Below are 14,384 nucleotides of genomic sequence, written 5' to 3'. Positions count from 1 at the left end.
TATATACGTATATATATTATAGCTTTACATTTAAATGTATAATCATTTTGAGCTAATTTTTATATAATATGTGAGGTTTTGGTTTTATATAAATATATATTTATATAAATATATTTTATATGCATACATACATATACATACATATATGTATATTATGCTCAAATGGGATTTATTCCAGGAATGTAAGGTGGCTGAATTGATTTGAAAATCAATCAATATAATCTACCATTTTAATAGGCTAAAGAAGCAAAATCACGTGATCATATTTATGCAGAATAAGTATTTGAACAAATCAACATATATTCATAAAAAAACAAAACTCAGCAAATTATGGATAGGGGATAATGATCTCAACTTGGTAAAGAACATCTACAAAAATGAGTAGCTAAATAAATAAATAAATAAAACCTATAGCTAACATCAGACTTTACGGTGAGATATTGAATGCTTTCCTTTTAAGATTGAGAATAACACAAGAATGCTTTTTCTCACCACTGCTATACACCATAGTAATAGAATTTCTACCCTGTGCAATTTGGCAAGAAAAGAAGGTAAAACACATATTGGTCAGAATGGAAGAAATATAACTTTCTCTATTTGCTGATGGCATGACTGTCTACGTAGAAAATCATAAAGAATCTATCAAGAAAACCTCCTACAAGTAATGAAGGAGTTTATCAAGGTTACAGAGTACAAGGCCAACATGCAAAGCTCAATTGCCTTTTTATATACTAACAATGAATGTGTGGAAAATGAATTAAAAATATAATACAATTTATAAACTCTCAAAAACAAGTTAAATACATAGGTATAAGTCTAATAAAACATTTACAGGATTTATATGCTGAAAATTACAAAATGTTGATGAGAGGAAGTAAAAGAAAATGCAGGTAAATTGAGAGACATCTTGTGCTCATGGAGTGGAAGACTCAATATAATGAAGATGTCAGTTCTTTCCAAGCTGATATATAAGTTTAAGGTAATTGATATCAAAATCTCAGCAAAATATTTTGTAGATAGAGACAAGATTATGCTAAAATATATATTGAAAAATAAAGGAACAGCTAACACAGTTTTTAAAATAAAGAATAAATTGGGAGGTATTACTAATATCAATTCTTACTATATTGCTACAGTAAGCAAGACAGTGTGAGATTGGCAGATGGACAAACATAGATTAATGGAAGAGAATGGAGAATCCACAAATAGCCTCACAAAGTACAGCCAAATTGTTTTTGGAAAAGGTACAAAAGTATTTCAAGAGAGGAGGGATAGCCTTTTCAACAAATGGTTGCAATTGCATATCTATAGGCAACAAAAGTAAACTTCAAACTAAACCTCACATATTATATAAACATTAGTTCAAAACAATTATACATTTAAATGTAAAGCTATGAAACTTTTAGAAGATAGGTGGGAGAAAATATTTGGAACCTATTGAAGAGTCTTATTGAAGAGCTTTTAGACATGACAACAAAAGCACAAACCATTAGAGAAATCAATAAATTGGGACTTCATCATTGTGATCTTAATTTGCATTTCCCCAGTGCCTCATTTTGGACATTGGTTAATATTGGTTAATATTTTGGACATAAGTGGTTTAATAAAAAATACAATTTTTTTAAATGAGGAAGATCTCAACATGCTCATATGGAATGATTTCATTATATACTTTTAAATTAAAACAGCCTAGTGAAAAAGTATATCTATAATATACTACCCTTTAAGTAAGAAAGAAGGAGATATAAGAAAATAGAAATGGGTCTTCACATTGTGTAAAATTTTACAGGACAGGTAAACCAGAACCTAATGAATTGGTTACCTGTAGGCATTTGGTGGGTATATGTTGGTAAGAATGGGATAATGACAGTGGTTTGGTAGGGATGAGAGAGGAACAACTCTTTGAGCATACTTTTTTTTTTTTACATGGAAAATACAAGATGAGATTAGAATGTCTTGTGGTGCCAGAAAGTAAGGAAAAGCTAAATAAAATTACAAGGACATGATGAAAGGACACAGGAGCCAACATGAAATCGATCCCAGTGGTCAAAGTGAGAACATTTGAGCAACAAAATAATGTTATTATTGAATTACAAGCCATAGAATAAAATAAATATATATGATTTCATACTGATATAAACAAACACACAGGAGGGATAATTAACAGCTCTTTCTTACCATATAATTTTATAAAACAAATTAGAATGAATAAGAAAAATAGAAATCACTATAGTAAATAACACAGTATTTGCAGGCAAGAACCATTAACAAATACTAAAATTAGTGGATCAAAGTAAGGCAAGAATCAGGATATCTGCATAGTCTCAAAATATCTCTGCACAAGATATTTATTATTGAGAAGCGGGGAAATAGTATTTTTATGGTGGAAAGTCTGCTATCACCAGTAACAAGATATATTAACATCTTGTATCATTAATATGATGCACTGAGAGGGATAGAGCATCAGTTCTTCTCTAAGAATGCATAGCCTAAATCTAATCATGAGATGACATCATAAAACCCCATGTTGCCTGAATCCTACAAAATAACTTTTCCCATGTGAGGTGACCTATTTACAGGTTCTGGGGATTAGGATGTGGACATTTTGGGGGTTATTATTCTGTCTGCTACAGTGCACCCTTTGGCCTCAAAAGATTTATATCCATCCCACATACAAAATACATGCAAACTATTCCAAGTTCCCCCAAAGTCTCAACTGATAATAGCATCAACTCAAGTCTAAAACCTCATCTAATTATTATCTGCTCAAAAGCCACAAATTTCCTCATCTAAATTATCTAAACTACATATGGGTGAGTCTCTTGTTATAATTCATCCTAGGGTGAAATTTTTTTTTACCACGTTTTCATCTATAAATCTAGAAAACACGTAATTTGCTCCCAAAATGTAGTGGTAGGACAGAAACAAGATAACAGTTACAAATATTCCCACTGAAAAGGGGAGAAAATGGGGGTGCCTAGGTGGCTCAGGTAGTTAAGCATCTGCCTTCAGCTCAGGTCATGATCTCAGGGTCCTGGGATGCTGCTGCACATCTCTCTCTGCTCAGCGGGGAGACTGCTTCCCCTCTCTCTCCTATGCTCCCCCTGCCGTAGTATCTCTCTGTCTTTCTCTCTCTCTGTCAAACGAATGAATGAATGAATGAATGAATGAATGAATGAAATCTTTAAAAAAAATAAAAAGGGGAGAAAATGGAAGGAAAAATGAACCACCAATACCAAGCAGCTTTGAAATCCACCTGGACAAATTTTTTTTTTTTTTTTTGGCTTTAAGGCCTAGAATAATCCTCTGTGAATGTAGCTCAATCCTTTGGGCTTGCAGCTCCACCCTCTGAGTCATCCTTCTTTTTTCATGAAAAGTAGCATATGTTTGAAGCTGAGTAGTTTCATCAGCCTGTTTCCTGCTTGTAGAATTTTGAGGGTCTGACAGCCTTTTTTCATTTCATCTACTCTTTGTCCCTTTGAAGCCAAGCTGTCAGTGTTTATGTTGGTATAAGCATCCTCAAAATCTTGTGGGTCCCCCAGGTATGTCGTTGAAATTCATTCTACTAGACAAGAAGTTTCTCCACAAGTCTTTCCTAAATGATCCCCTTAGCCATACCATCTCTAATTTTGGCTTTTACTGAGATAGCTTAGGGGATTCATGAGTTATATGCATAATCTCTTTAAAGAGCCCCATGTGTAACTACTGTGGTCTTTTGATCCTTCTGAGTCACTAGCAAAAGTCTATCTAGCCATATCCTTGGCTTTCTCTCCAGAACATGCTTTCCTGACAGTGAATCACCCAATTTTAGAATCTTTTGCAATCTGCACAGGCTGAGAATTTCCTACATTATCTGGTCCTAGAAGACCTACTCCCTTTTTGCCTAACAGTTCTTTCCTTAATTTATGTCTTTGCTCTTATGTTTTGGTATAAAAAGCAAGAAGAAACCAGGCTACATCTTTGATACTTGGCTTGAAAATCTCTTCAGCTAAATAACTAAGTCCACTGTTTAAAAGTTCTGCTTCCCACCTTACTGTAGGACACAACTCAGCTAAGTTTTCTGCCGTTGTATAGCAAGAATCCCTTTTCCTCCAGTTTCTAATTGCATGTTCATCACTTTCAGCTGAACCCTCAGCAGCAGTATCTTTAACATCCATAATTCTACCAGTAGTTTGCTTATGACAATTTCAGTGTTCTCTAAGACAATATACGTTTTCTCTATTGTGCTCCTCACTTCCTTCTGAGCCTTCACTAGCAGAGTTGTTAATATGCACATTTCTAAGTTTGTTCGAGGCAGTCTAAGCTGTTTCTAACATTCTGATCACTGCCCACTTCCACAGTTTTATTAAAATTTAGGCTTCCACAATTTTTATGTATTTTGTGTACAGCACACCACTTCCAGGTACCAAAGTTTATATTAATTTCCTATCGTTGCTGTAAAAAATTACCACAAACTTTGTGGCTTAAAACAAATCAAATGTATTATCTTAACAAGTATGGCAGTCGGAAGTATAAAATTAGTTGGCAATGCTGCATCTCTCTTAGCCCTTTCCAGCTTCTAGAAGCCTCCTGCATTCCTTAGATTGTGCTCCTTCCTTCATCTTCAAAGTATAGCATCTTCAACTTAATCAATCTCGCTCTGTCTCTTTGTCTCTCTTTCTCACTCCCTCACTCACTAACTCACCTTTGCTTCTGTTATCACATCACCTTATCTCTCTGACTCTCCTGCCTCCCACTTATAAGGACCCTTGTGATTATAGTGGGTTTACCCAGATAATCCAAGATAATCTTACCATCTCAAAATCCTTACCTTAATCATATCTGTAAAGTCTCTTTTGCCATGTAAGGTAACATAATAACAGGATCTGGGGATTAACACATGAACATCTTGGGTATCATTATTCTGTCTACCACACCAGTACTCTTCAAAAGTGTTATGGTCATGAAAGACAAAGAAAGATTAAGGAATTATCACAGACTGGAGGAGACTAAAGTGACATGACAAGTTAATGCCACATGGGATCCTGGACTGCATCTTAAGCCAGATTAAAAAAAAGACATTAATGTGAAAACTGAAAAAATTAAAACAAAATTGTGATTAGTTAATATTACTGGTCAATATTAGTTTCCTTATTTTGATAATCACATTATGATTATGTAAGATGTTAATGTTAGGGGAATCTGGGTGAAAGTTATACAGAAACTCTGTTCTATTTTTGCAAATTTCCTGTAAGTCTAAAATCATTCCAAAATAAAAAGTTAAAAACACTTTTATTGATATATACTGGCACCATCATTATTTGGTCTATTTCTTCACATTCTCAATAAACTAGGATATTACCAAATGTTTTAATGTTATCCAAATTATAAATGAATAATTATTTTTCATTGTTTTCAATAAGTTTTTGAAATTCTGAATGAGATTGGTTATCTTTTCATATGTTTATTGGTTATATTAGTTTGCTAAGGCTGTAATAACAAAATGCCTCATACTGAGTGGCTTAAACAACAGAAATTTATTTTCTCACAGTTCTTGAGGATGGAAGCCCAAAATCAAGATGCTGGCAGGGTGGTTTCTTCTGAGACCTTTCTCCTTGGCTTGCGAATGGTAGCCTTCTCACTGTGTCCTCATGTAGCCTTTTATCTGTGCATGTGCCTCGTTGGAGTCTCTTCCTCTTCTTATAAGAACACCAGTCATATTGGATTAGGACTCCACCTTTATGACCTAATTTAACCCTAATTACCTTTTAAAGGCCCTATCTCCAAATTCAGTCACATTGGGGGTAAAGTCTTCAAAATATGAGTGGGAAAGCACATTGCAGTCCATAACTGCTCTCTATTTTAGTTGAGAGCTAGGGGTGGCAGATTGTTTTTACTAGGTTGAAATTTGGATGTGTGCCTATCATTCTTGTGTACCCATTTAATCTTTAGCCACTAAAAACTTCACTTCAGGATAGTGGTTACTTCTGTGAGAAGAAAGGGAATGCAATTGGTGAGGATTAATCTTAAAATGAGTGGTAGTTACACAGGTTTTTTGTTATATTTTTAATTTTTTATCTATTTGAAATATTTCATAATCAATTTTTTAAAAATATTTAGTGGGGGTGAGGAAATGAACATTAAGTAGCTTAGTTGTAAAAGGAAAGAAAAATTGGAGAGAGTGCCTAAAGAGACATTGATTCAAGAGATAATGTTTTATGCTTATGTTCCACATATGAGTGAAACCATATGATAATTGTCTTTTTCTGCTTGACTTATTTCACTTAGCATAATCCCCTCCAGTCCCATCCATGTCAATGACAAATGGTGGGTATTCATCCTTTTTGATGGCTGAGTAATATATATATATATATATATATATATATATATATATATATATATATATATACCACATCTTCTTTATCCATTCATCTGTTGAAGGACATCTCAGCTCCTTCCACAGTTTCACTATTGTGGACATTGCTTCTATGAACATTGGGGTGCACGTGCCCCTTCTTTTCACTGCATATGCCTCTTTGGGATGGGAGGAAAAACTAAATGGGAAGAAAGCAGAGAGGGAGACAAACCACGAGAGACTCTTGACTCTGGGAAACAAACTGAAGGTTACAGAAGGGAGGGGTGGGGGTATGGGGTAAACGGGTGATGGGTATTAAGGAGGGCATGTGTTGTGATGAGCACTGGGTATTATATGCAACTAAAGGATCAAACACTACATAAAAAACTAATGATGTATTATATGCTGGCTAACTGAACGTAATAAAAAATAAAATAAAATATCACTTAGGAAGATAAAGAAAGATAATCTTTTAAAAACTCATAAACCTGTACATGTTTATAAACCAGGGTAAGTAGAATTAGTATGATAGAAGTGATTAAAGATCCAAGTGGGAGAGAGGATAATTGATGGAGGGAGGTCCCTAAGGAGCTTTGAGCAGATGGCCTCCAGATTCCTGCAAGAAGGTTGCTTTGGATGACCTTTTAGGAAGGAGGGGAAATGAGAATGGATGAGTATGAGTGTGAAAGCTGGGGGCATGAGGAGGCAGTGTCTGTGAAAACTGGGGAAGATAATGATTGCTGCACTCCATTTTCTCAAATAAAGTATAAGTTTATCTTATCTGCTGAGAGTAAGGGAAAATGGGTGTAGGGCTGGAGGCTTGAAGAGAGTAAGAGAAAGTTTAGAACAGTCTATGAAGGGAGTGGAAAAAGCTGACCAAGGACATGTTATAGGGTTGTTATTAAGGGAAACTGCACACCACAAATCTAGAGTGGTACCATCCTTGGTGGGGCTTTACTTTCCCATCCAGGACTGCTCAAAAGCCAGTGTGTACAATTAGAAAAGACTGATTATGTTCTGCCTTCAGGTGTTTTTAAGGAAATGCAGAAAATGAACAAGGACCAAAAATGCTGAGGTAGTTGTTTGTTATCTACCATTTAGACCAATCTGAGAAGGAGGGGAAGAAATTAAGGGAATTGGTAGACTGAGAGAAAGTGGAACAATCAAGGAAGTAGAGGTCTTATTATTAAAGATCAGGAATGGAGAAAGAGAAAGCATGAGATTGCTAGAAGGATAAGAAGTTGTCATCAAAGTTTGGTACTACCATTTATTTTTCATTTCAAGTTTTTATTTAAATTCTAGTTAGCTTAACATATAGAGTAATATTGGTTTCAGGAGTAGAATTCAGTGATTCATCACTTGCATATAACATCCAGTGCTCATCACAGCAAGTGCCCTCCTTAATACCCATGATCCATTTAGTCCATCCCCCACCCACCTCCCCCCATCAACCCTCAGTTTGTTCTCTATAGTTAAGAGTCTCTTATGGTTTGCCTCCCTCTCTGTTTTCATCTTATTTTATTTTTCCTTCCCTTCCTCTATGTTCATCAGTTTTGTTTCTTAAATTCCACATACAAGTGAAATCATATGGTATTTGTCTTTCTCTGACTGACTTAATTTGCTTAGCATAATACACTCTAGTTCCATCCATGTCATTGCAAATGGCAAGATTTCATTCTTTTTGATGGCTGAGTAATATTTGTGTGTGTGTCTGTGTGTGTACACACCACATCTTCTTTCCATTCATCAGTCAGTGGACATTTGTGTGCTTTCCATAATTTGACTATTCTTGATAATGCTGCTATAAACGTTAGGGTGTGTGTGCCCCTTTGAATCAATATTTTTATATCCTTTGGATAAATACCTAGTAGTTCAATTGTGGCATCATAGGGTAGTTCTATTTTTAACTTGTTGAGAAACCTCCATACTGTTTTCCAGAGTGGCTGTACCAGTTCATTCCCACCAACAATGTAGGAGGGTTCCCCTTTCTCTGCATCCTCACCAACACCTGCTGTTTCCTGTGTTTTTCATTTTGGGCATTCTGACAGGTGTGAGGTGGTACTTCCTCATGGTTTGGATTGCATTGCATGATTCATTGCATTTTAAATGTTCTAATTAATTATCAAGTGGTTAGAAGATTGACATAGTATGCTAGGTCTCTCTTCATTAATCTAACAAAATAGGGGCTTTGTATTGTTATTCTATATAATTTTTAAGGAAAATGTCAGTTTCAGTTTACCAGAAAGTCCTTTTTTTAGTGAACGTCCTCAACCCCCACTGATTTTATTAAAGTGTGATTTTGCTGTGCTTTCGGCCAGGATATCAAAAGTGTATTCTGTGGAGTGATTAAAGTGCTGGTAACCTGTTATCCCCAGGATCTAATAGGAGGTCATTTCTACTAACAAATGGTCAGCTTTTGAGTGAAGTTGTTATGTAACCTGTAAATATGTGTTAAATGATTGAAGTTCTGACCTTTGTGTGATACCAGAGATGTACTCTGACCATGTTTTCCAAATAAAGGATCTTTCCTGACTTATAAATGTATTTCATATGAAATATCTTTTATGGAGCTATGAAATGAAGTCCCAGTTTATTATACATTTATATTGAATTGCCTTTTTAAAAAAAGAGCAAAATGTTGTGTGGGTGAGATTGTTTCAGAAATTCTGGACCTTATGTAGGTGTAACCTCATAGGATAGTTGCAAGGATTAAAAGAGATAATATATATGAGAACTGATGCTGCTCTACAAGTATCAGGGATTATATGTTCCTGCCAAGTTGTTCTGTTAATGGGATAGGATTTTTCAGTTGACATATATTATAATTTCAGTAATGTGTTTTTTCCATTTATACTTGCTCTTAAATAGAAAAGGGCTTAATCACATTGGTTTTAAGTTTCTCTGTCATTCCCTTCCTTCAGCCTTTTAAGAATATCCAGGTTTTGTAAATAAAATTTAAATGCATCAAAAGAATTGATGCTAAAGGAGTCCATTCCTAAGTCTTTTTAAAAGAATTTTTAAACAATTTGAATCATCTTTTCTAAATTATTTATTTTCTAAGTTGGTAGGTAGATAAATGATTGGGAAAGATCTGCCTCTGCTCTGATCCCTAGAACAACATCAATCATTCTTAAGTTATCTCTCTTCCCACCTCATTGAGCAGTATGTGTCAGGGTGCCCAAACCTGATGCTGCTGCCTTGAGACACAGAGGCAATTTGGACTGATAGAGGAAGGCTGACTTCAGTTTTCTGAACATTTTGTTTCGAGAAACTTCCAGGAAATGCAGTGGAAGGGAGGTCAGCTCTTAGCAGTTTAGTTTTGAGGACAGCAAGTTATTTCACTCAAGAGGACAAAATATAGGATAGATCCATTTGAGTATTAGTACTGGGAAAGAGAACTTGAAGACTTTCTGGTCTTAGCTCATCATTTAAATTAAGCTCCTTTTTGCATGCTGCAATAGTGGTAACAAATTTGCATTTCTCCAACTCCATTCCCAATCATCTACTCTTTGGAACTTTAGCCCACCCTCACCCACCTACCCGCACAGTTCTTCCCAACTAGTTTATAAAAGAACTCAGGTACCAGCCCCAAAGTCTTACCAGTTGTCTCACTTGTGCTTTGCAAACTCATCTTCACAGTTATACAAGCTGGCATTTTCCTTTTACTACTGCTGAGATCATTATATTGGAGCTAGGAACCAGCAAGTTTGCCTCTTTATTTTTTTAATAATATTTTTTATTATATTATGTTAGTCACCATACAGTACATCCCTAGTTTTTGATGTAAAGTTCCATGATCCTCTTTAGATTTAGATTTGTATTCAAGGAACATGAAATCAGGCTATGTGACCAGTGTGGGGCAATGTACTTTTTATCTCACTTACTCCTTGTTGTAACTCTGTGAATGATGGATATTAGTATTTTCTCTCTTTTTTTTACCTTTCTTTTCTTTCTTTCTTCTTCTTCTTCTTCTTTTTTTTTTTTTTTTTTTTTGGATTAGGCGCTGAGTGTGGTCAGTGGCAAAGCCGAGACTTAAATCTAGATATGTTCGGGTAAGGCTGGACCTCAGGGAATGTGGATCTGGTTTATGTGAGATGTTAAAAACAACAGCAAGTTGTGGTACTTGTCTTTGCATCACTGATGTTGACTTAGCTTTTCTAACCTCCCTTGAGCTCTATCCACATTGCCAATCCTTTCCTTTTACTGGGTGAGAAACTATCTTTTAATACTGCAGAATCTTGCTTTTACTGCCTTAAGTGCAGTTTTCTGGGAAAATAATTAGTTATTTTCAAGATAATTAGAAGATCTATTATCAGTGTATGTGAAAATGGATTTTATTCTTATTTCTAAATATGTATGGTTAGAAGCCATGGTTGAGGAAACTAAACAGTACAGTCTTTGCTACAGATCTATATGGCTGAGGGCAGTTCTTTCTGTAAATTGGCCAGAGAAAGCTGGGTTGTTCTCAATGCAATTTGGGGGAACTCAAATGCTGCCTACGTTCCCAAATGGCCAAATGAGAACTTGTCCAGGAACAACTCAACATTTTAGCAATGTAATGGATTTGGGAAAGGAAACAAGAGTCCCTTTTAAGGAACAACTCTGATTTATGTATTTTTTAGACAGCCAGTCTAGCAACTCAGAGGAAACAGACCCTTCTACTTGTGGTCTGTTCCTCCTTTCTCTCTGAAATGTGGCTTCTGTGAGTTTTGGTCTGCCACCAGAGGGCAGCAAGAGAATAAATGAATGTTTCCCTCTACCTCAGCTTTCATAGAACATATTTTAAAATATAAGTGAATATAGACTTATGTTTTATATATTTTAAAATATATCTCTATGTGTCTAAATACATATATACATATATGTGTACACACACACGTATGCATATGGAGAGAGCAAGAGAATCTAATTAAGCCAGGTCTCTACTTCATTGTCATTAAGTTCTGAAATGATAAAGTTAACCTAAAAGTTATTAAAAATGACATTTTGTTAGCTTGTACATGTGAAGACATTTTCAGTCTAATATGTAGTTAGCTGGGGATTTGGCAAACATTTCCAAATGAATCTTCGCAAAAAATATCTTTTAAGTAGTGAATATTAAGAGCAAACTGTAACCTGAAGGGAAACATCTTTGAACAGAGAATTATTAAGATTGAGAAATTCAGATGTGTTCAGTAGTCATAGTGAATCTTTGAAAACATAACTTCAAATTTTCAATTCTGGCTAAATCAAGAAGATCTTCACACACTTTCCAAAAGCCTAGTTGTCTTAGCTTTGAAGTGAAGTCAAGACCTGTTTGAAATGAATAAACATGTCCAAGCCTGATGAGATAGTGTGATAAGTGTAGAATGCAGCTGTAAGCTGGGGTTTACCCTTCAACCTTCAGAGAGTTGAAACATTCCCCATGAGTCACCCTTTTGATTCTTGTCACCCTAAGAATTATTCAAGATTCAGCAAAAGGTGGAAATACCTTCTTCTTGCTTTTTCTCTCTTCAACTGGCACTGAAACAATAATTACAACAGCAAAAATGATAGTATTTATTGAGAGCTTGCTATGTGCCATGTACTATGCTAAGCAGTTGACATTCAACATCTCATTGAATCTTTACAACTTTATTGAGTTGAAATTCCCTCGTTTTACTTGAGGTAAACTGAGGCCTATAGGGGCTAAATTTGTTATGGATTACCAAAATCAAATATCTGTTTTTATTGTATTTTTGTAGTTTGCTTGCTTGTGTTTGTGCATGTGTGCACTTGTTGAGAGAGAGAGAGAGAATGAGAGAGAGAAAGAGAGAGAGAAATATAGAATTAGAAACTTCTGAGAATTTAAAAAGATCTCCACATACTTTTGCCTTTGGTATTATCCTTTGAGTGGTCTGAGTCAGAGGTTTGAAAATCAGAGCCTAAATAATACAGTGAGACTGAGGCCAGTGTGCTAGAGGGCCAGATGTGTACTTTGGCAGTTAGACTTGAAGCAGATTGAAGTTCCTCAGTCTGGTGGTATTGCCTATAGAAACTTCAAAAACCAGGAATCAGTGGAGGAGCATTGAGATTGTGTGGACTTTTTCTTTGTTCTGAGATTTTGAAACTGATGGCTGGGTCACTGCTACTTTTTTGGATTAAAACCTCTTAAAATAACCCTGAAAATGCCAAGGCCAATTCTGTAGGCTTGCCAAATATCACTAGAGGGAAGTATATGCTGGAAAGAATAGAAAAAATGCTTTGGAACCAGATGGCCCTGAGGTTGAATCCCAGCTCCATCCTTTGCTAGCTGGGTGGTCTTCAATAAGCTAGTCTACCTCTCTGAGCCCAGTTACCCTTACTTTAAAAATGGAGCTAATAATTAGACCTCTCTCACTCTGTTGTTGGGAGGATTCAATGAGAAACATGTCAAGTACTTTGTATGTAGTATTGCCCACCAAATTTTAATACCTCCATTTGCCATATACTACTACCCCTTTACTATATTGACAGGAAATTAATTTTACCTTAGTGATTACCTTCTTCCATAATCCTTTTCCCTTGGTATCTATTAAGTCTTTGTAGTGAAATGGGCTTTCCTCAGTTGTCATCAGGCCCTTGTTAATTATTGTTTGTTAAATGATACAAAAACTTCACTTCCCCAGCCTAAAAGCATCCTAAATAGGTCTAAAAGGAAAACTTCATTTGCAATATGCCATCTCATTCCTAGTAGAAAACAACCCATGCCAAGCAGATGGAGGTGTTCCTAGCAGAATCTGACTTTATTGTTTCTCTCCCTCAGTATTCTCTTCCCAAGTCAACTAGACAGGGGAATGAACTGACAGATATAGACCTATTAGATAGATATAGTCAGTGGGAGTATAAAACTGTTTTATATAGGGAGTACTATGTTTTAAGCGAATAAGGTACCAGATTAAGGATTAGAATGGTTGGGTTCTTGTCTCAGTTCTACCACCTACTAGCTTTGGAGCCTTGGGCAAATCACTTCCCCTGTTTGGACATTAGTTTTCACATAAATATGATGTATGGGTAAGACTAGGTAGGATTCTAGAATGTTACATCTAGATGGGCCTTAAAGACTATGTGTTGAAGAGACCAAAGACAGAGCTGGTGACAGCCCTCTTTAAAAAAAAGTTGGCTCTTGGTAACAACAGACATGATATTTTCAAATTTCTGTGCATACTCTAAGAAAACTTGGTGACACACTTGATGTTTAAAGTGATCTCTGCCAAATGCTAAGAGCTCATTATTTTAACCCCATCACCACCTTTTTTTTCTAATGACGTTCAGAGTACAGCTTTTGCTAATATAACCAAACCCCAGAAAGTGCAACACAGCCTGAACTAGAGTATAAATGGAGACTCAGTGGAAAGCTGAATTTCATCAAGGCCAAGTCTTGTATCCTTGATTTATAGAAAGGCAAGATGCTTTTTATACAATCTGATATTTGTATCCCTGAAGCAGCATCTGGGAAGAATCTGGATAGTTGCTCAGTTCTGCCAAAATTTCCAAAGAGTTTGAATGAATCTGGACCTCATGACTTTTAGCAGTTGAAAAATGATTGTCTTATGTTAAATTTCTTCTCTATTTCACACCTAAAGACATGAAAGAGAAGAAACCAGAAGAGGGTTAATCTGTGACCAGTCAGGCAAGCAGTTCATGAACCCCCTTCCCTTTGTAGATTCTTCTCTGGCTGTCCCCCAAAGCTCAACAAATTTTATCACCCAATATTAGCCTTCAGGAGCCTTCAGAAGAACTCCCAGGAGTTGGACTCCTGACTACAACCCCAGGCAATGGTGAAGGCCCAACAGAGTGAAATAATATTCCTTGAATATTGAGTTTTTTAGACTGGGCCTTTAGAATTCAACTCAGCTAACATTCACTCTGTGCCAACCATGTACCCAGCAAACAAATAAGCACAGTTTACCCCCAGAATCTGCTCTGGCTACCCTCTGGGATTTTTCCTGAAGTCACTATCAAAGACTATAAAACACTAGGTGTTCTTAACCAGTCCACAGAAAGCCAGATCAGTCTGTTCTCTATCTGGAGTTTTGGAGAGTGGGAAAAT

The 14,384-nt window shown here is 35.8% G+C and overlaps 1 protein-coding gene across 8 annotated transcripts in view; it reads left to right on the top strand.

The window, feature by feature from the left end:
• OPHN1 (oligophrenin 1) overlaps positions 1 to 14,384 on the top strand; it is a 569,682-nt gene that overhangs the window by 456,335 nt on the left and 98,963 nt on the right. The gene's annotated exons all lie outside the window — the stretch shown is intronic.

This window comes from Ailuropoda melanoleuca, chromosome X, assembly GCF_002007445.2.
Source record: "Ailuropoda melanoleuca isolate Jingjing chromosome X, ASM200744v2, whole genome shotgun sequence".
NCBI lineage: Eukaryota > Metazoa > Chordata > Mammalia > Carnivora > Ursidae > Ailuropoda > Ailuropoda melanoleuca.
The sequence above is the reverse complement of the archived record's forward strand: the minus strand, read 5'-3'. Positions and strand labels throughout refer to the sequence as shown.